The 20,854-nt window shown below is 45.5% G+C and overlaps 1 protein-coding gene across 11 annotated transcripts in view; it reads left to right on the forward strand.

Moving 5' to 3' along the window:
* Positions 1–20,854, forward strand: part of ptpn20 (protein tyrosine phosphatase non-receptor type 20) — a 440,815-nt gene that overhangs the window by 49,042 nt on the left and 370,919 nt on the right. The gene's annotated exons all lie outside the window — the stretch shown is intronic.

Here is a 20,854-nt window from a genome sequence, read left to right on the forward strand (position 1 = left end):
AGAGTTCAAAAGGAGATAACTGAAGAGGTAGTGGAGGTGTTTGTGGTGATCATTTAGGAATCTCTAGAATCAGAGAGGGTCCAAGAGGACTGGAAAATTGATAATGTGACACCCCTATTTAAAAAGGGAGTAAGGCAAAAGATGGGAAATTGCAGACTGATTAGCCTAACCTTGGTCAAATGTAAGATTTTGGAGTCCATTGTGAAGAATGAGATTTCTGAATTCTCAGAAGTGTATGGTAAAATAGGGTAAAGACAGCATGGTTTCATCAAGGGGAGGTCGTGCCTGACAAGTCTGCTAGAATTCTTTGAGAAGTAATGAGCAGGTTAGACCAAGGAGAGCCGATGGATGTTATCTACCTGGACTTCAAGTAGCCCTTTGACAAGGTGCCGCACAAAAGGCTGCTGAGTAAGATAATGGCCCATGGTCTCAGAGGCATTTTTTTAGCATGGATAGAAGCTGGGCTGTCTGGCAGAAAGCAGAGAGTGGGGATAAAAGGGTCTTTCTCAGGATGGCAGCCGGTGACAGGTGGTGTTCCGCAAGGGTCAGTGTTGAGATAACAACCTTTTACTTTATACATTTACAATCTAGATGAAGGAACTGAGGGCGTTCTGGCTAACTTTGCAGATGATACAAAGATAGGTAGAGGAACAGGTAGCATTGAGGAAGCGGGGAGGCTGTAGAAGGATTTGGGCAGGTTAGGAGATTGGGCAAAGAAGTGACAGATGGAGTACAACGTGGGAAAATGTGAGGTCATGGACTTTGGTCGGAAGAATAGAGGCATGGACTATTTTCTAAATGGGGAGAAAATTCAGAAGTCTGAAGTGCAAAGAGACTTGAGAATTCTAGCCCAGGATTCTCTCAGGGTAAACTTACAGGTTGAGTCAGTAGTTAGAAAGGCAAATGCAATGATGAAATTTATTTTGAGAGGACTTGAATGTAAAAGCAGGGATGTACTTTTGAGGCTCTACGAGGCTCTGGTCAGACCACATTTGGAGTATTGTGTGCAGGTTTGAACCCCATATCTCAGGAAGGATGTACTGGCCCTGGAATATATTCAGAGGAGATTCTCTAGAATGGTGCCAGGAATGAAAAGCTGAATGTATGAGGAACATTTGAGAATGCTGGGTCTATACTCAATGGAGTTTAGAAGGATGAAGGGAGATCTAATTGAAATGTACAGAATACTGAATGACCTGGACAAGTAGATGTTGGGAAGATGTTTCCATTGATAGGAGAGGCTAGGACCCAAGGGCACAGCCTTAGAGTAAAGGGAAGACCTTTTAGAACGGAGATAAGGAGAAACTTCTTCAGCCAGAGAGCGGTGAATCTCTGGAATTCACTGCCACAGAAGGCTGTGGAGGCCAGGTCATTGAGTTTATTTAAGACTGGGATCGATAGGTTCTTGAGTATCAAAGGAATCAAAGGTTACAGGGAGAAAGCGGGAGAATGCAGTTGTGAAACTTATCAGCCATGATTGAATAGCGGAGCAGACTCAATGGGCTGAATGACCTAATTTCTGCCCCTATGTCTTATGGTCTTATAAAGCCTTGGGAAGTTAGGTATGACATTCACTCTCTCATTGCATCAGTCATTACTACAACATAGGGCCTCAGTAAGACTCAGAATCCAGTCTTAAAGGTTCCACAGCACTCACCCTTGTCTTTGCAACAGTGCAACTGTTGTATGCAGTTGTCCACACAACAGTGACAGACCCAAGTGAAATGCAGATGGGTTTGATAAAGGAAGATATGTGGTGTATGAACACCAGTATGGATCTATTGGACAGAATGGCCTGTTTCTCTGTTGAAAGTACAATATAATACCTTAATGCAATTGAACAAGATCACCAATGTATTTCTGGAGGTTCTGTTGGCTAACAATAACATTTGGAAACTCAAGGCTCTAATTTCCAAAGTTCAAAGTACACGTCCTTGGAATAAAGTGTATATTGTTCTCATCAGCAGAGCTAAAGACAAACAATTGTGCATGTAAATCATTAATTCTTTGTTCTTCCTAGGGATCCCAAACTAATCTGTGTCAAATAAAAAGGGCTAGGATTCCATGGATGTAAAGTGGGTCACTAAGGATTCAGTAAAACTTCTCAAGCATTCTCCTCCACAGACTGAAGCTCATTTGCACTCTTGGATTCCACTTGCATCCAGCTGTCAACACAGCCTGTGTGTTATTACCAGGATTAGTAGGAAGAAGGAAATCAAAGGAACAGCTTGTTGGAAGGCTTTCTGTTGAGTGCAGTGAGGAGGTAAAAAGAAAAATTGATCATTGAAAAGGGGAAATAGGAAACCCTGGCCCTAGCAACCTGACATTTTGTAGTGAATCCTTAGCACTTCTCATAGTTACTCTGGCGAGAAATACTATTGGTAAAACCAAAGGCCAGCCAAATGTGACAGTTCTCCAACAATCTTAGGAACTGTGCATTCTGTAATGACTAATGCATCCCATATTGGCTCTGGGCGTGTTGTATATATCAGAATGAAATGTACTATGGCACTAATTCAAAACAATACATCTTTGAACACAGTTGACCCAAGGGAATTGATAACAAATCAGGTGTTCTAACAAGAGGAGGAATTTAGTGCCATGTTACAAGAACCTGTACAGATATCACAGAAGAAAAGTACAGAAAAGATCTGTTTGTATGAAATTAGATTAGAAAGGGTACCTTTCATTCCTCTAATTTTGCTTTCCTTTTGAATGATTAATTTATTTATGGTCGCATATATCTTGAAGATACAGTCCTGTGGCATTTTGAGATACAATAAAGATCAAAAGGAATTACTTAAATAAGAGTTCATCTTCTGTTCAAATTGGGTCCTCAAGCCCAGAGTTCAGGGTTTCTGCAAGGTGTTCTGGTTCTCAAGGTGTCTTGCTCAGGCAACAGCAGTGATGATACCAGTGGCCCAACAGATCCTGGCTCTGCTGCCATGCTGCTGTCTTGTTCACACTGCCAAGAGTCCAGGCTCTGGGCCTACCACAGCTGGGAGTCCTGACTGCAAGCACCACCACTGGTGGGAGCCCAGGCTCTGGGCTTACTGCTGCAGGGAGCCCAGGCTTTGGGCCTACAACTGCTTTGAGTCCCCAGTGCAAGCACCACCACTGCCGGCAGTCCAGGCTTTGGGCCTGCTGCTGCTGGGAGTCCCCACTGCAAGCACCACCACTGCTGGGAGTTCAGGCACTTGGGCTACTGCTGCTGGGATCCCAGGCTCTGGGCCTACTGTTGCCGGGAGTTCATCTCTGGGCACTGCCACTGCCACCAGGAGTCCATGCCACGGATGCTGTAGCCATTGCCTGGCCAACAGTGCTCCAGCCTCAAAGATAAATGAGAAAGGAAGAAGTGAAAAAAGATGAAAAGCACTCAGAAAAAACAATGCCACCGTGGACAAGCTGTGATGAGCCTGAACAGTACATACCGTGCTGGTGCCACCAAAGATGGATGTCCGAGGTCTCTGCGTAGCATCAACTTCTGAAACCAGAAGTCAATGCTGGGAACAGCGCTGGCCTGCCGATTCAGTATTTGCGTCTCTTTGAGGAAATGTTGGAAGGAATGAGTGAACAGTGTGTATTCTTTATCTTGAGAAAGGTGAAAGTAGAGATGGGATTGAATAAAAATGAGCCTCTGAGGTATGCTGTGATGTGGCCTAAATTGCCATTTGTAGAGATTCTGCTGGAAGGTTGGAACTAGTGCAGATCAGATCAGGCAGCTCTGATGCTGCAGCAAGTGTGCAGCAATTCATTATTAAATATGAATAGAAACCTGGAGGTCTGGCCTGTGCTTGAATGAAGAACCCAAATTAAAACAGCAAAGATTGAGAGGTGAGATTTTGGACATCTTATAAGGAGATTTTTATGAAGGAATCAAGTCCCATTGCTCTACAAGCCATGCCAAATGTATCAGTCTCCTATTTAATCACCAAGATTATATACTGTAATATTTGCAGATGATGCCAAGCTCAGCAGGAATGTGTGTGGTGAGGAAAATGAAAAACATTTTCAGGTGAAGCAGGGCAGGATTGTATTCCATCACCAACGTGGGAAGGTGTAAGGTTGTTCACTTTGGAAGGGAAACAGACATGCAGTATATTTGCTAAATGGTGAAAGGTTAGAAAATGTGCAAAGGGATCTGGGCATCTTTGTCAGCAAGTCACTGAAGGCCAACATACAAGTTCAGCAAGCTAATGGGAAGGTTAATGGATTGTTAGCCTGTATCAAGAGGAATTGAGTACTGGAGTAGTGAAGTCTTGCTTTAGTTATACAGGAGCTTGGTTAGAACATCCCTGCAGTACTGTGAGAAGGTGTGGTCCCCTTATATCAGGAAAGATAGTTTTGTTGTTGAGGAAGTGCAATAAACTTTTGCCTTTGGAATGGTGGGACTGACCTACGAAAAGCAAACAGGACTTCGAGATTGAAGAAGAGAAGTGATCTTATTTAAAAAAACTTCAAAACATTTGAAAGTGTATACGGGGCAGCATGTACAAATGTGGCAGCATGGTGGCTCAGTGTTTAGCACTGCTGTGAAGGGAAACCAGGGACCTGGGTTCGATTCCAGCTTCAGGGGACTGTCTGTGTGGAGTTTGCACATTTTCCCTGTATCTGTGTTGGTTTCCTCCCACAGTCCAAAGGTGTGCGGGTTAGGTGGACTAGCCATGGTAAAATCTCCATGCAGGGTTACAGGGACGGGGTGGGATGCTCTTCAGAGGGTCAGTATAGACTTTCTTGGCTGAATAGCCTCTTTCTGCACACTGGGCAGGATTCTGTATCAGGAAGAATATTACTGCTGTAGAGGGAGTGCGACAAATCTGTATCTTCGGGATTGGTGTCAGAAGATGAAAAGTCACCGGGGCTTAAAACATTAGCTTTGCTTTTTTAGATTAGATTAGATTAGATTACTTACAGTGTGGAAACAGGCCCTTCGGCCCAACAAGTCCACACCGACCCACCGAAGCGTAACCCTCCCAGACCCATTCCCCTACATTTATCCCTTCACCTAACACTACGGGCAACTTAGCATGGCCAATTCGCCTAACCTGCACATTTTTGGATTGTGGGAGGAAACCCACGCAGACACGGGGAGAATGTGCAAACTCCACACAGTCAGTCGCCTGAGGTGGGAATTGAACCTGGGTCTCTGGCGCTGTGAGGCAACAGTGCTAACCACTGTGCCACCATGCCGCCCAAAAAAAAAGATGCTGCTAGACCTGCTGAGTTTTGCTGTTTTGTTCCCTGGATTAAGGTACAGGCAAGTGGGACTAGTTTGTTTGGGATACCTGCTTGGCTTGAATGAGTAGGACTGTAGGGTCTGTTTCCGTGCTGTATGACTGAGTCCCTGGTGGAGCTCTACAGCGAAACTAAAGATGGTTAATGGAAATTTAGAGGATTGTAACAGAATTCTCTTTCTCCCACTCTCCCTCTCTCCCACTCTCTCTGTCTCCCACTCTCTCTCTTTCCCCCACACTCTCTCTCCCCCACACTGTCTCTCTCTCCCACTTTGTCTCCCACTCTCTCTCTCCAACTCTCTCTCTCTTCCTCTCTCTCTCCCTGCCCACTCTCTCTCCCCCCACTCGCTTTCCCACTTTCTGTCTCTCTCACACACACAGACACACATGCATCCATCAACGCCTGCACTGCATTGGGGGAAGTCTGGCTTTCTCTCTTCACTTTCTGCACACAACATATTTGCAACAGCGTTCATTGGACAAGACTAGAGATGGGAACCCAGCTCATGTTTACTCCCTCGCCCCTAAAGCAATGGGGTCAATTCAAACACATCTGACCGAGAATGGTTAACGGTCCATTGGTCATCAATTGAACGATAAAATCCTCGAGGTTTGTCTGAATTAATACACCACTGGATGGGAAGTTGCCCAGTTGGGAGCTTGATATGTACCAAACTGATCTACCTGCCAACTCCATAAGATTAGTGTGTCCAAGTAGCTTTATCTCATGCTCTGATGAATTGCTATATTGTTTTGGTGGTATAACACTTGAAGTTAAATCTTACAAATATTTCACAAAGGAGTACTCACCCATTAAATGGAAGGTAAGTAATTCAAGCACCTACTTAGCTTTGTGCATTTAATCACACTCCAGTAATCAGGGTCAAAAATTTACGAGACGTTTTATAACTGTGAAAGCTTAGCAACATAGAATCGCATCCTATTGGAAATATTGCTGTCACAAGACAAAACGTTGTGATGCATGAAAATGACAACTCTGCAACTGTAGCCAATACAGGATGATTCATGAAATTACCATCCATTAAGTTCAAGTACAAGCTAGCAGAGTGTAAAGAAGGTCATTTGGCTGCACTGAAACGCATCTTGCTCCCTTTATTGTAAAAACGTCAAGCGTTTATTTGAATTTGCAAGGCTTCATTGAAAATTTGCATAAGGTGCTCAAAAGCCATCGAGCGATAAAAGCATTTTTGTTGTTGTTGACAGTTTCTGCATTGTGTCAGCTCTCCACAGTTCTGATTTCTCCCAGATGAATCCAATTTTTTTTCATTCCTGAGGGAATGCTGGGCTATCAGAGGGTCCATACTGAGGGCGTGCCGCACTGTCAGAGGGTCAGCGCTGAGGGAGCACCGCACTGTCAGAGGGTCAGCGCTGAGGGAGCGCCGCACTGTCAGAGGGTCAGCGCTGAGGGAATGCCGCACTGTCGGAGGGTCAGCACCAAGGGGGCGTTGCACTGTTGGAGGATCAGTGCCAAGGGGGTGCCACACTGTTGGAGGGTCAATGCTGAGGGGGTGCAGTACTGTTGAAGGGTTAGTGCTCAGGGTGCGCCGTTCTGTCGGAGGGTCAGTGCTGAGGGAATGCAGCACTATCGGAGGGTCAGTGCTGAGGGAATGCCGCACTGTTGGAGGGTCATCGCTGAGGGGGCGCTGCACTGTTGGAAGGTCAGTGCCGAGGGTGCGCTGCACTGTCAGAGGGTCAGTGCTGAGGGAGCGCCGCACTATCGGAAGGTCAGTGCCAAGGGGCACCGCACTGTCGGAGGGTCAGCACTGAGGGAGCGCCACATTGTTGGAGGGTCAGCGCTGAGGGAATGCTGCACTGTCGGAGGGTTGGCGCTGCACTGCTAGAGGGTCAGTGCCGAAGGTACGCTGCACTGTCGGAGGGTCAGTGCTGAGGGAGTGCTGCACTGTCGGAGGGTCAGTGCCAAGAGGTGCCGCACTGTCGGAGGGTCAGTGCTGAGGGTTGCGGCACTGTCAGAGGGTCAGTGCTAAGGGGGTGTGGCACTGTTGGAGGGTCAGCATTGAGGGAGCAAGTCACTGTCGGAGGGTCAGTGATGGAGTGTGGCACTGTTGGAGGGTCAGTGATGAAGGTGAGCTGCACTGTTGGAGGGTGAGCACTGAGAGAGCGCCGCATTGTCGGAGGGTCAGCGCTGAGGGAATGCCGCACTGTCGGAGGGTCAGCGCTGAGAGAGTACCATATTGTTGGAGGGACAGTGCTGAGGGAGTGCTGCACTGTCGGAGGGTATAAACTGCTTGAGTACTGCACTGGTGGGGTGTGATCACCGACTAATTTCCTAAGAGAGAATATGGCTACGAGGAGAAAGGGAATTCCCATGTTCTTTGACAGGTACATTGGAGAGAAAAAGGTAATGAGGGCAAGAGAAGGTCCCTTTAAGGATCGCAGTGGTCCTTTGAGAGTGGATTTAGAAGATTGAGGAAGAGTTCTGCATGAATTTGTGTTAGTGTTCACTCATGAGAGGGATGATATAGGTACAGAAATCAGGTAGAATATCTGTGATACAATTAAATAAATCAGCATAGACTGTGAAGTGACAGTAGATAAATCTCCAGGGCTGGATGAAATGTATCCCAGGTTGCTGAGTACAGCTCAGTAAAAGGGGTATTTGAGAAAATGTTCAAACCCCTCTGGCCATCGAGAGTTGCTGGAAAACTGGAAGACAGCCAATGGTACCATTATTCAAGTACGGAACAATGGATAAACCAGGAAACTCCAGGCTGGGGAAACTATTGGAAGCAATTCTGAGGGACAGAATTAATTTGCACTTGGTAAGGCAGGGATTAATCAAGCGTAGTCTGTGGGGTTTTGCTAAGAGGAGGTCATGTCTGACCAACTTGACTAAATTTTTTCAAAAGAGGTAACAGGATCCAACAGTAATTTCTGTGGATGACATGAACATTGGCAGAGTGGTAAACAGTGTGGAGGATTATAGAGGTTATACAGATTAGATTTAGATTCGCATTTATAATACAGGAGAATGTAGATGGGCTGATCTGTGGCAAATGTAATTCAATTTGAAAAAGTGAGAGGAGATGTACTTGAGTAGGGCAAACAAGGCAAGGGAATCCATAATGGACAGGAGGACCCCGAGAAGTATTGAGGATCAATGGGACCTCGGTGTACCACACAACTGCCCTTCTGGTAGCTGGATGGGTAGATAAAATGGCACAGAAGATGTGGAGATTTGCCTTCAGTTGGGGCATGAAGGTTAAGAGCAGGAAGGTTATGCTGGAACTCTTTAAAAATTTGGCTAGGCCACAGCTTGAGTATTTTATGCGGTTCTGGATCCACATTATAGGAGGAATGTGATAAACTGGATAGAGTACAGAGAAGCTTTCCCAGGATGGTGTCTGGGCTGGAACGCTTCAGTTGTGAAGAGAGAGTGGATAGACTGTCCTTCGAGCAGAGGATATCGAGAGGGGTGATATGATTGAGATGTAAAAAAATTATGAGGAACCTGGTTGAGGTCGACAGGAAGAAACATTTTCCTTTGATGAAGAGAATCAATGAGCAGGGAACATGGATTTATGGGAAAGGGGCAGAGGGTTTAGAGGGGATGTGAGGAAAACCATTTTAACCCAGAGGGTGAGAATGTGGGGGGAGTGGGTGTGGGAATCTGGAATCACCTCCTATAAGGGTGGGAGAGGCAGAAACCCTCATCACATTGAAGAAGTATTTAAATGTGCAATTGCAATTGCAATTCTGCCTACATCACAAAGCTCCTCCATACCCTATAACCCCCCCTAACACGATAACCTCCTCCATACCCTATAATCCTCCCTAACACGATAACCTCCTCCATACCCTATAACCCTCCCTAACACGATAACCTCCTCCACACCCTATAACCCTCCCTAACACGATAACCTCCTCCATACCCTATAACCCTCCCTAACACGATAACCTCCTCCATACCCTATAACCCTCCCTAACACGATAACCTCCTCCATACCCTATAATCCTCCCTAACTCTATAATCTCCTCCATACCCTATAACCCGCCCTACCTCGATAACCTCCTCCATACCCTATAACTCTCCCTAACTCGATAACCTCCTCCATACCCTATAATCCTCCCTAACTCTATAATCTCCTACATACCCAATAACCCTCCCTACCTCTATAACCTCCTTCCATACCCTATAACCCTCACTACATCTATAACCTCTTCCATACCATATGACCCTCCCTACCTCTATAACCTCCTCCAAACCCTATAACCCTCCCTACCTCTATAACCTCCACCATACCCTACAACACTCCCTATCTCCATAACCTCCTCCATACCCTATATAACCCTCCCTACCTCTATAACCTCCTCCATACCCTATAACCCTCCCTAACTCTGTAACCTCCTCCATACCCTATAATTCTCCCTACTTTTATAACCTCCTTCCATACCCTATAACCCTCCCTACCTCTATAACCTCCTCCATACCCTATAACCCTCCCTAACTCTGTAACCTCCTCCATACCCTATAATTCTCCCTACTTTTATAACCTCCTCCATACCCTATAACCCGCCCTACCTCTATAACCTACTCCATACACTATAACCCTCCCTAACTCTATAACCTCCTCCATACCCTATAACCCTCCCTACTTCTATAACCTCCTCCATATCCTATAACCCTCACTACATCTATAACCTCTTCCATACCATATGACCCTCCCTACCTCTATAACCTCCTCCAAACCCTATAACCTCCACCATACCCTACAACACTCCCTATCTCCATAACCTCCTCCATACCCTATATAACCCTCCCTACCTCTATAACCTCCTCCATACCCTATAACCCTCCCTACCTCTATAACCTCCTCCATACCCTATAACCTCCTCCCTACCCTATATCCCTCCCTACCTCTATAACCTCCTCCATACGCTATAACCCTCCCTACCTCTATAATCTCCTCCATACCCTATAACCCGCCCTACCTCGATAACCTCCTCCATACCCTATAACTCTCCCTAACACGATAACCTCCTCCACACCCTATAACCCTCCCTAACACGATAACCTCCTCCTACCCTATAACCCTCCCTAACACGATAACCTCCTCCATACCCTATAACCCTCCCTAACACGATAACCTCCTCCATACCCTATAATCCTCCCTAACTCTATAATCTCCTCCATACCCTATAACCTGCCCTACCTCGATAACCTCCTCCATACCCTATAACTCTCCCTAACACGATAACCTCCTCCACACCCTATAACCCTCCCTAACACGATAACCTCCTCCATACCCTATAACTCTCCCTAACACGATAACCTCCTCCACACCCTATAACCCTCCCTAACACGATAACCTCCTCCATACCCTATAACCCTCCCTAACACGATAACCTCCTCCATACATATAACCCTCCCTAACACGATAACCTCCTCCATACCCTATAATCCTCCCTAACTCTATAATCTCCTCCATACCCTATAACCCGCCCTACCTCGATAACCTCCTCCATACCCTATAACCCTCCCAACCTCTATAACCTCCTCCATACCCTATAACCCTCCCTAACTCTGTAACCTCCTCCATACCCTATAATTCTCCCTACTTTTATAACCTCCTCCATACCCTATAACCCGCCCTACCTCTATAACCTACTCCATACACTATAACCCTCCCTAACTCTATAACCTCCTCCATACCCTATAACCCTCCCTACTTCTATAACCTCCTCCATATCCTATAACCCTCACTACATCTATAACCTCTTCCATACCATATGACCCTCCCTACCTCTATAACCTCCTCCAAACCCTATAACCCTCCCTACCTCTATAACCTCCACCATACCCTACAACACTCCCTATCTCCATAACCTCCTCCATACCCTATATAACCCTCCCTACCTCTATAACCTCCTCCATACCCTATAACCCTCCCTACCTCTATAACCTCCTCCATACCCTATAACCTCCTCCCTACCCTATATCCCTCCCTACCTCTATAACCTCCTCCATACGCTATAACCCTCCCTACCTCTATAATCTCCTCCAAACCCTATAACCCCCCCTACCTAAATAACCTCCTCCATACCCTATAACCCTCCCTACCTCTATAACCTCCTCCATACCCTATAACCCTCCCTACCTCTATAACCTCCTCCATACCCTATAACCTTCCCTACCTCTATAAACTCCTCCATATCCTATAACCCCCCCTATCTCTATAACCTCCTCCATACCCTATAACCCTCCCTAACTCTATAACCTCCTCCATACTCTATAGCCTTCCTTAACTCTATAACCTCCTCCATACTCTATAACCCTTCCTATCTCTATAACCTCCTCCATACTCTATATAACCCTCCCTACCTCTATAACCTCCTTCATACCCTATAACCCTCCCTACCTCTATAACCTCCTCCTTACCCTATAACCTTCCCTACCTCTATAAACTCCTCCATATCCTATAACCCCCCCATCTCTATAACCTCCTCCATACCCTATAACCCTCCCTACCTCTATAACCTCCTTCATACCTATAAACCTCCCTACCTCTATAACCTCCTACATACCGTATAACCCACCCTACCTCTATAATCTCCTCCATACCCTATATCCCTCTCTGCCTCTATAACCTCCTCCATATCCTTTAACCCCCTCACCTCTATACCCTATAATTCTGCCTACTTTTATAACCTCCATCATACCCTATAACCCTCTCTACCCCTATAACCTCCTCCATACCCTATGACCCTCCCTAACTATATAACCTCCTCCATATCCTATGACCCTCCCTAACTCTATAATCCCCTCCATACGTCATAACCCTCCATACCTCTATAACCTCCTCCATACCCCATAACCCTCCCTACCTGTATAACCTCCTTCATACCCTATAACCCTCCCTACCTGTATAACCTTCTCCATACCCTATAACCCCCCCACCTCTATAACCTCCTCCGTATCTTTATAACATCTAAGTTCCTGCAGCTGCATGTCACTATCTTGTCGCCTCCTCCAGGTGCTACAAACCTCGTTCCCTTTACAGCCATATTCTGCTTGTCTATTAATTTCCTCTTCCTCATGGAATTCCGGTTTCCCCATATTGGGATTCAAACCCACGCTGTCAGAACTTTGTGATTCTGGATTGCTAGCGCAGAGACATTCTCACAATGCCACCACCTCCCCCTGGTGATGAAGACAATGAGCACTGATTTGGAATTAATACAAGGTCACGGGGAAACATTCTATCACCCAGGAAACTGCCCAATGAAGCTTTACAATTGAAGACATTTTCTTTCCTCAAATTCTGTGACGTATTCAATTGGGTATAATGTGTGTCTGAGGTTTGAGAATCGCGTGCAGAGATGGGGATACACTGAACTGAACAGTTCTGGGTTAGATTTGGCATCCATGTGGATCAGTTCCTGCACATCCACCATTTTGGTGCTGACAGAGAAAGTATATGCAAGTCTGAATAAATGGATTCTTCAAAGGAGTGTCGATGGGGCTGAATGGCCAGGGGTGGGTTGGATTGGAGTCTTCTCTAAGAGGTGGTTTTTAGCTTCCTTCCCAACCCTGTAAGGCACAGACATCCTGCCCAGAATGTCAATCACTCGCTGGCCTTGTTGCTCAATGCCTGTTGCTATTAACGTTGGGAGGCTGAATGGCCAACTGGTTAATTCCAACTGGCATAGAGGAGAGAGTGAGGACTGCAGATGCTGGAGAACAATCAAAAGGTGTGGTACTGGAAAAGCACAGCAAGTCAAGCAGCATCCGAGAAGCAGGAGAGTCGATGTTTCGAGCAAAAGCCCTTCATCAGGAATAAGGGTTGTGGCCTAAGGGGGCTGAGAGATAAATGGGAGGGGGGGAGTGGTGAGGCTGTGGGGAAGATAGCTGGGAATGCAATAGGTGGATGGAGATGGGGGTGATGGTGATGGGTCGGAGAGGAGGGTGAAGTGGGTAGGTGGAAAGGAAGATGGACAGGTAGGACAATTCAAGAGGGCGGTGCCGAGTTGGAGGGTTGGGCCCGGGATGAGGTGGGGGATGGGGAGATGAGGAAACCAATGAAATTTACATTGATGCTGTGTGGTTGGAGGGTCCCAAGGCGGAAGATGAAGCATCCCTCCTCCAGGTGTTGGTGGCTAGAATTTGGCAGTGAAGGAGGCATAGGACCTGCATGCCCTTGGGGGACTGGGAGGGGGAGTTGAAGTGTTTGGCCACAGGGCAGTGGGGTTGGTTGGTGTGGGTGTCATTTCCACAATTCTAACCAGCTATCATCAACTAGATCATAGTGTTTTCAATGCGTAAAGATCTAGATGACTCTGGCGCACAGGGCAGCCATGACAGGGTTTGAAATACCAACTGTACGTTGACCAATGATGGGAAGGTTGCTGGGAGCCTGCCGCGTCAGCCGTTGCTGCCATTTTCAGGGACTTGTCTGCTTTCCCTTTTGACCTCTGTGTGGAGCCCAGAAATGCTGTGCACCACAGCCACCTGTAGGAGATGACCAGGGGGACAATTCTGAGATTACGCTGCCTCAAGGGAATCTCAGTCCCAGTGTCTGCATCCACAAAGCTGAGAAAATACCCTCTTTACACACTGATCGAACAGGGAAGAAGGAAGCGGTTTAGAAAGCCTTTGACCTGAAGTCAAAAGTGAAATGTGTGAGGACAAGCCTATATGGGGTGTGACCTCCCAGAGACTTTGTCGCCCATGTAACTGCCTGAACAGATTTCTGCAACTAAATGTCACCCATTAACCAACAAACATTCCCCAAGAGAGCTGGGTCGAGCTGCTTAACCTTGGTGACAGCATTAAATTCTTCGGAGAGACAGCTGCAGAACTGCTAACTTTACAAAGCCTATTGCATTTCATTTGGATAGGTAACTCTCACGCTTGGACAGATGCTGAAGCCAAAATAAAAATGATTTCTTGAAACCAGAAAGCTCTGTTCAGCTAATGAATAGATTGCCTTAGGAAGAGCACTTTTCACTCTGTACTGAACCTTCTTTGATGAGCTGTCATCATGTTCTGTCTGAATATAGCAGACTGATTTATTTTCTGATCATTGTCACAGCATCAAGTTCAATCTGGAACCTATGGAGGCAAAACAAAGATAGCCTTCATCCCAAAATGCCAGCAAGTTCCTCTTGGAGGCAGAACCTTATCCCTTCTAACAATGTCATCCTACATAAAGGAAAAAGTTGCATTTACATAGTGCCTTTTAGGACCTCATATACATACCATGCTTAACATCCAGTGAAACGTATGCAGGTCCTGCTGCAGTCAGTTTGCTCATTGCAGACGATTCAAGCAGAAAATGTTTCCGAAACATTTATTTTAACAGGTTGTAGCTTCCTCTGGGACGATGGGAAAATGGCATTTGATTTTATTTATTTGATTTATTTATTTATTGTCACGTGTACTGAAGTACAGCGAAAAGATTTGTTTTTGAGCAGTACAGGCAGATCATAGTAAGCAAGGATGTGCAGATCAAAGAGATGCAGAGGCATACAGGTTACATTGTGCAGAACGGGCGCTAAGCAACGTCACGTTTGCAATGTCAGCTTTATTTGAGACTAGAGAGTCCATTCATCAAACTAATAATGGCCTGGAAGAAGCTGTTCCTGAACCTGCTGGTGCCTGTGTTCAATCTTCTGTATCTTCTCTCTAATGGAAGAGGTTGTAAGAGATTTCTAGGGGGGTGCAATGGGTCTTTGATGTTGGCAACCTTTCTGCGGCAGCGAGCCATGTAACTGGAGTCCATGGATGGAAGGTTGGCATCTATGATGCCATTGAGGTAGGAGAGCAGCCATGAAAGACAGTGCAGGTTTGATGGGCTGAATGGCCTACAACTGTCCCTATTTCCTTATCCTCTTACCTCAAACGTTGTATCTGGCTGTCAATTCAACATTGACAACATTTCAAATTTACTTTAACTGAGGATAAGGTATTTTAGCACCTCCTAAGATTGCATAAAACTGTATATAAATGCAAACAATTATTTCTTTTTATTAATTCATTCACAGGATGTGGGCTTCACTGGCTAGGTTAGCATTTAATCATCAAAAGGCAGCCATGTTGTTGTGGGTCTAGAGTCACATGTAGGATTGTTCCAGACAATCAATTAACAGTCAACATCTGACTCTTAATTCCAGGTTTTCTTTTTGTTGAATTCAAATTCCACCCTCTGCCTTAGCAGGATTTGAACCCAGATCCCCACCTGGGTCTCCGGATTAACAGTCCAGCAATAATACCACTAAGCCATCACCTCTCCTTGCAATTGTATGAATTTTCCTCATCATTGTGGGAATTGGTACCTGGTTTCCTGTTTCTCCCCTGGGTCTGCCAGGCTTCCATGCAGCTATTGGATTGTCTGACTCCATTGTGAAGTAAGCCTTTTAAATGAACGTTCTGATCCCAAAATAAGCAGGATGTTGTGAAATAAGCACCAACAGCCTTCTCTTTCCCCTTTCCCTGTACAGGCTCCTCGGCACGTCATTAATGCACGTGTAAAAAATTGTTCACCAAGAAATCTCTGCAATTAACAAATTGACATGAGCTGGATTCCATGTTATGTAACTCAACCCAAGAATGTATCACCTAAAGTCTCTCAACTGGAGAAGACTCGACACCTGCGAGAGATGCTAGATGTACTGCTGATTGCCTCATTCTGTTACTTGTTCAAGCACGTCATTTTCAACATTGGCTACCATTAATAAACATAACAGTTTGAAGAAAATGAAAAGATGTCTGAGGGTCTGATGCAGCATTTACGTTTGCTCCATCTTGAACAATCCTTTCTTTGCAAAAGCAAAATGCTGCAGACATTGGAAGTCTGACATAAATGAATACTGGAAACCCCCAGTGGGTGTGGATGTGATGTGGTTTCTTGTGTATAATGTGGTTTGAGGGCTGTCCCGTCACATAACATGTAGCGCAAATGTTGAGTACTTGTTGAGACAGCTATCTTGACGTTTGTTAACAACACTAATTATTTACATTTCTATAACATCCCAGACTTGTACAGTGCATTTACTGATATTACTGTACATTATAGTCACACAACTGAGTAACTATTTCACTGAGTGCGTGATTGAAGGTAAGGTTTATATTGGAACATCTCAAGGGATGATGTCAGGCACATGTTTTTGAAGTTAACAGGGGAGACAATGGTATAATGGTATTATTGCTGAACTATTAATCCAGAAACCAAGGCAATGTTCTGAGGGCCTAGGTTCAAATCCCAGCATAGCAGATGGTGGAAGTTGCATTCAATAAAAGAGTCTAAGGATGATCATGAATCAATTGTTAGGAAAACCCATCTGGGTCACTAATGTCCTTTAGAGAAGAAAGCTGCCATTCTTACCTGATCTGAACTACCATTAGACAAAGGGGCAAAAATAAGGCCATTTGGCCCATCGAGTCTGCTCCAATATTCAATCATGGTTGATATGTTTTTCAACTGGGGGAAAGCGAGGACTGCAGTTACTGGAGATCAGAGTAGAAAAGTGTGGTGCATCAGGTGAGGCAGCATCTGAGGAGCAGGAGAGTCAACATTCCCTTGAACATAAATTTGAAACGTTGATTCTCCTGCTCCTCGGATGCTGCCTGACAGGCTATGCTTTTCCAGCATCACAACTTTCGACTCTGATAGGTTTTTGATCTCCATTTTCTCCCTGTAACTACATGTGACTCCAGACTAACAGCAGTGTAGTTGGATCTTAACAGCTGGCTGGGCAATTAGGGATTGACAATAAATGCTGGATTCGCCGGCAATGACTATGTCCCATGAATGAATGTTTTAAAAAAAACGGCTGGTCTGGAATTGGTAAAATAATATGACAGGCAGGATCTGTGAAGTTCTGGATTAGTTGTGCTGGAAGAGCACAGCAGTTCAGGCAGCATCCAAGGAGCTTCGAAATCGACGTTTCGGGCAAAAGCCCTTCATCAGGAATAAAGGCAGTGAGCCTGGAGCGTGGAGAGATAAGCTAGAGGAGGGTGGGGGTGGGGAGAAAGTAGCATAGAGTACAATGGGTGAGTGGGGGAGGGGATGAAAGTGATAGGTCAGGGAGGAGAGGGTGGAGTGGATAGGTGGAAAAGGAGATAGGCAGGTAGGACAGGTCCGGACAGTGCTGAGCTGGAAGTTTAGAACGAGGGTGAGGTGGGGGAAGGGGAAATGAGGAAACTGTTGAAGTCCATATTGATGCCCTGGGGTTGAAGTGTTCCGAGGCGGAAGATGAGGCGTTCTTCCTCCAGCCGTCTGGTGGTGAGGGAGCGGCAGTGAAGGAACCTGAACCTACCAGGTCAGAAGTAGGGACACTACTACTTTGTCACAAGAGCTCTGAACCTCTCCTTGTACATTTGCTTTTTAATAACAATCTCAGAACTTCTATAATTGAAAGCCCATTCTTCACCATCTCCCCCTCAGTTACAGAGTGACTCATTAAACCTATGCTCTATCGATCGCCATACACCCCTCTGAAAGAAAATTTCTCAAAAAAAAAGCAATTAAAATAATCAACCCAGAAGATCCCAGCTGGAGAATGGCAGTCCGACTTTGCCAGGAACTCCATTTGCCACAGAAGTTACAAAAGGAAAGGTTGAAAATATTCTCTCTAGACTCTATATGGTTTAGTCCACCTAAAGCTCTACCATGAAAGTATTTTGGGAAAAGTGTAGGTGAGTTAACTGTAGAAATCAGTATTTTATTTGCCCCATGAATACAGCCACCACCACTGGAGTGATTGTAATGAGGTCAGCCACGTAGACCTCAGGAAATGAGTTCCCTGATTGGAGCTGTTAACATGGACCAATCAGAGAGCCCTGGCTGACTGGTATAAACAGGAGTGTTGTTCAGGGAGAGGTGGGCGCCGCAGGGAGTGGAGTGCATCATTTCTCCCTCCAACTCTATTTTGATTTAGTCCCTACCCTCCCCTTCACTGTTTTGAACACACAGCACTGCCCTTTGATGTGAAGGGCAGTGTTTGTCACTGGCCACCCGGGTGTTTTCCTATCTTCCTGGTGGTGGAATTTGAATACAGATTCGTGCAAAAAAAAAATAAAATAAACAGGAGTGTTAGAGGTTCTGTTCGCTCTGAGAGCTAGCTCTAAGGAAGCCGGACCAGTGACCATGTACAAGTAAATAAAGGGTGACTTAGTGATGGGATACCGGCCTCTGTGGAATAATTTCAACCACAAAGATGAGACTCCCAAAATGTCTGGATAATATAGTGGAAATATTTTTTTTTTTGAATATTTAGGACTTCTTTCAGTTCACTGCCACCTTGAAACTGTCACATGGTTGCAAGAGCAGGAAGCTGCTGTTTGTGGACCCACTGCTGGATCCCTTGCCTTAGAAAACTGCACTCCCTCTGAACTTCCATCATCCCTTTGCCCTTCCTCATCCTAATGGATCATTAGTCCCAAGCTACTCAGATCTTAAAATTCCCAAGCTTCTGCTTTCAAGCAAAGTTAAAAATCACACGACACCAGGTTATATTACGACAGGTTTATTTGGAAGTATAAGCATTCAGAGTGCTGCTCCTTAATCAGGTATCTGTGGAGTAGGATCAGAAGGTCTTTTGATGCTGCTTCACAGCTACTTGATGAAGGAACAGCACTCCGAAAGCCAGTACTGCAAAATAAACCTGTTGGAATATAATCTGGTGTTGTGTGACTTTTAACTTTGTCCAGCCCAGTCCAACATTGGCACCTTCGCTTTAAGGCAAAAAAAGGAGTTCTTCCCTGTCTCAAAGTTGTGTTTAGTGTGACGACGCTGCTCCTTTAATAAAAGGTTATGCTGTCCTTGTTTCTTTTCCAGCGAGGTTGTAAACGACATAAACTCCAAAACATCTGGGCTTGAAGAGTTGTATGACTGGTTTGATTATAGCTAACGGATACTGCCTCGGGGAAACGGCTGTGAAGTTTTAAAAAAACACGTGTGCAATGGAAGGAAAGTGACCAGCTCAGGTTTTCTTTGGTTTGGTTTGGTTTTTAGCAGTCGTGTTGAGAGAGATATGGACCCTAAGAAGCAGGTCCATGCTGATCCTCTCTCTCTCTGACATCTCTCCTGTAAGACCCTGTGTTTGATTTTACCTTTTGTGCCAAGGGGTGTTTATGGGGATTGTTGCGATTATTGGGAACAGCATCATTAAGGTGGGATGATCTGTTGGGGTTTTGGTTACGTTATTCTGTATTCTTTTCTCTTCTGTTTGTGTTTCATTTGGTAATATTGCAAACAAATTCTGTTTTGTTTAAAACTAAGTGGTTGGGCCAACTGCATCTCTCCTGGAATATCCACTTCACACCTGCTTAAAACAACCAGCAAGGTTAGGGTCTGAAACACTTGCTTGAAATGTTTTGAAAGGGTCTGGCCTGGTCCATAACAGCTTGGGAATTTTTTGCGGGATTGGTTCTATAGTTCCAAATCAGGATTAGAGTTGTTGGACTTGAAGGCAGCGAGTGATAGGTGTTAGTATCTTTTGTTCTGGGCGTTGAGTTTGGTTTGTTTAGATTAGATTACTTACAGTATGGAAACAGGCCCTTCGGCCCAACAAATCCACACCCACCCTCCGAAGAGCAACCCACCCAGACCCATTACCCTACATTTTTCCCCTTCACCTAACACTACGGGCAATTTAGCATGGCCAATTCACCTAACCTGCACATCTTTGGACAGTGGGAGGAAACCGGAGCACCCGGAGGAAACCCACGCAGACACGGGGAGAATGTGCAAACTCCACACAGAGAGTTGCCTGAGGTGGTTATTGAACCCGGGTCTCTGGCGCTGTGAGGCAGCAGTGCTCACCACTGTGCCAAATGCTGCCCTACGGTGCTTGGGATAGCAATGGCTCTTTCTGGCACCAAGAGCTTTCTGGGGTGGGGGTGGAAGAAGGGACCTTGGGGATTTTACAAAAGGTGATTAAGGCCAAGCTGCTGGAATTAGCAGGCAGACTGGGTCGGAGCTGACTCCTTCTGCGAGGTAAGGAAAGATAATTACAGCAATAGCTCAGCAGTTGCTGGAAAGGCCATCAAAATGTTTAGAGATGGCTAAAGTTCAATTGTAAATGAAGCAATTTGCAGTATAGGCAACAGACAAGGAGAGGGCAACAGAACTGAAACAGTTTGAATTACGATTAAAATCAGAAGAGAGAGAGGGAAGGGGAGAGAGGAGAGAGGAAAGGAAGAAAGGGAGGGAATTTGAACTTCAGAATTGGCACTTAGACAGGAAAGTCAGCTTAAAAGGATGGAGATGAAGGCTGAAGGTAAGCTTAGTGAGGAAGAGAGTGAGGATGATCAAACCCATGGTAGCCAAAGGCCTGGTGAGAAACTGCGTCAATATATTCAAGCAATGCCTAAATTTGATGAGAAAGCTGTGGAAGCCTTTTCCACCTAATTTGAAAAGTGGCTAAACAAATGTAGCGGCCAGTGACCATACAGGTCTCGTTGATCCAAACAAAACTTGTAGGCAGAGCTAGTTGCATCACTACCAGAGGAGGGATCAGGTGCAAATGAGGAGGTGAAAAAAGCCATCTTAAGTGGATATGAGTTTGTGCCAGAAGCCTACAGACAATGTTTCAGGAATCTAAGGAGGGACTCTTGTCAAACTTACATTGAGTTTGAA

The sequence above is a fragment of the Chiloscyllium plagiosum genome, unplaced genomic scaffold (assembly GCF_037043375.1).
Source record: "Chiloscyllium plagiosum isolate Xiang-an unplaced genomic scaffold, Cpla_swu_hap1 HiC_scaffold_43, whole genome shotgun sequence".
NCBI classification, from domain to species: Eukaryota; Metazoa; Chordata; class Chondrichthyes; order Orectolobiformes; family Hemiscylliidae; genus Chiloscyllium; species Chiloscyllium plagiosum.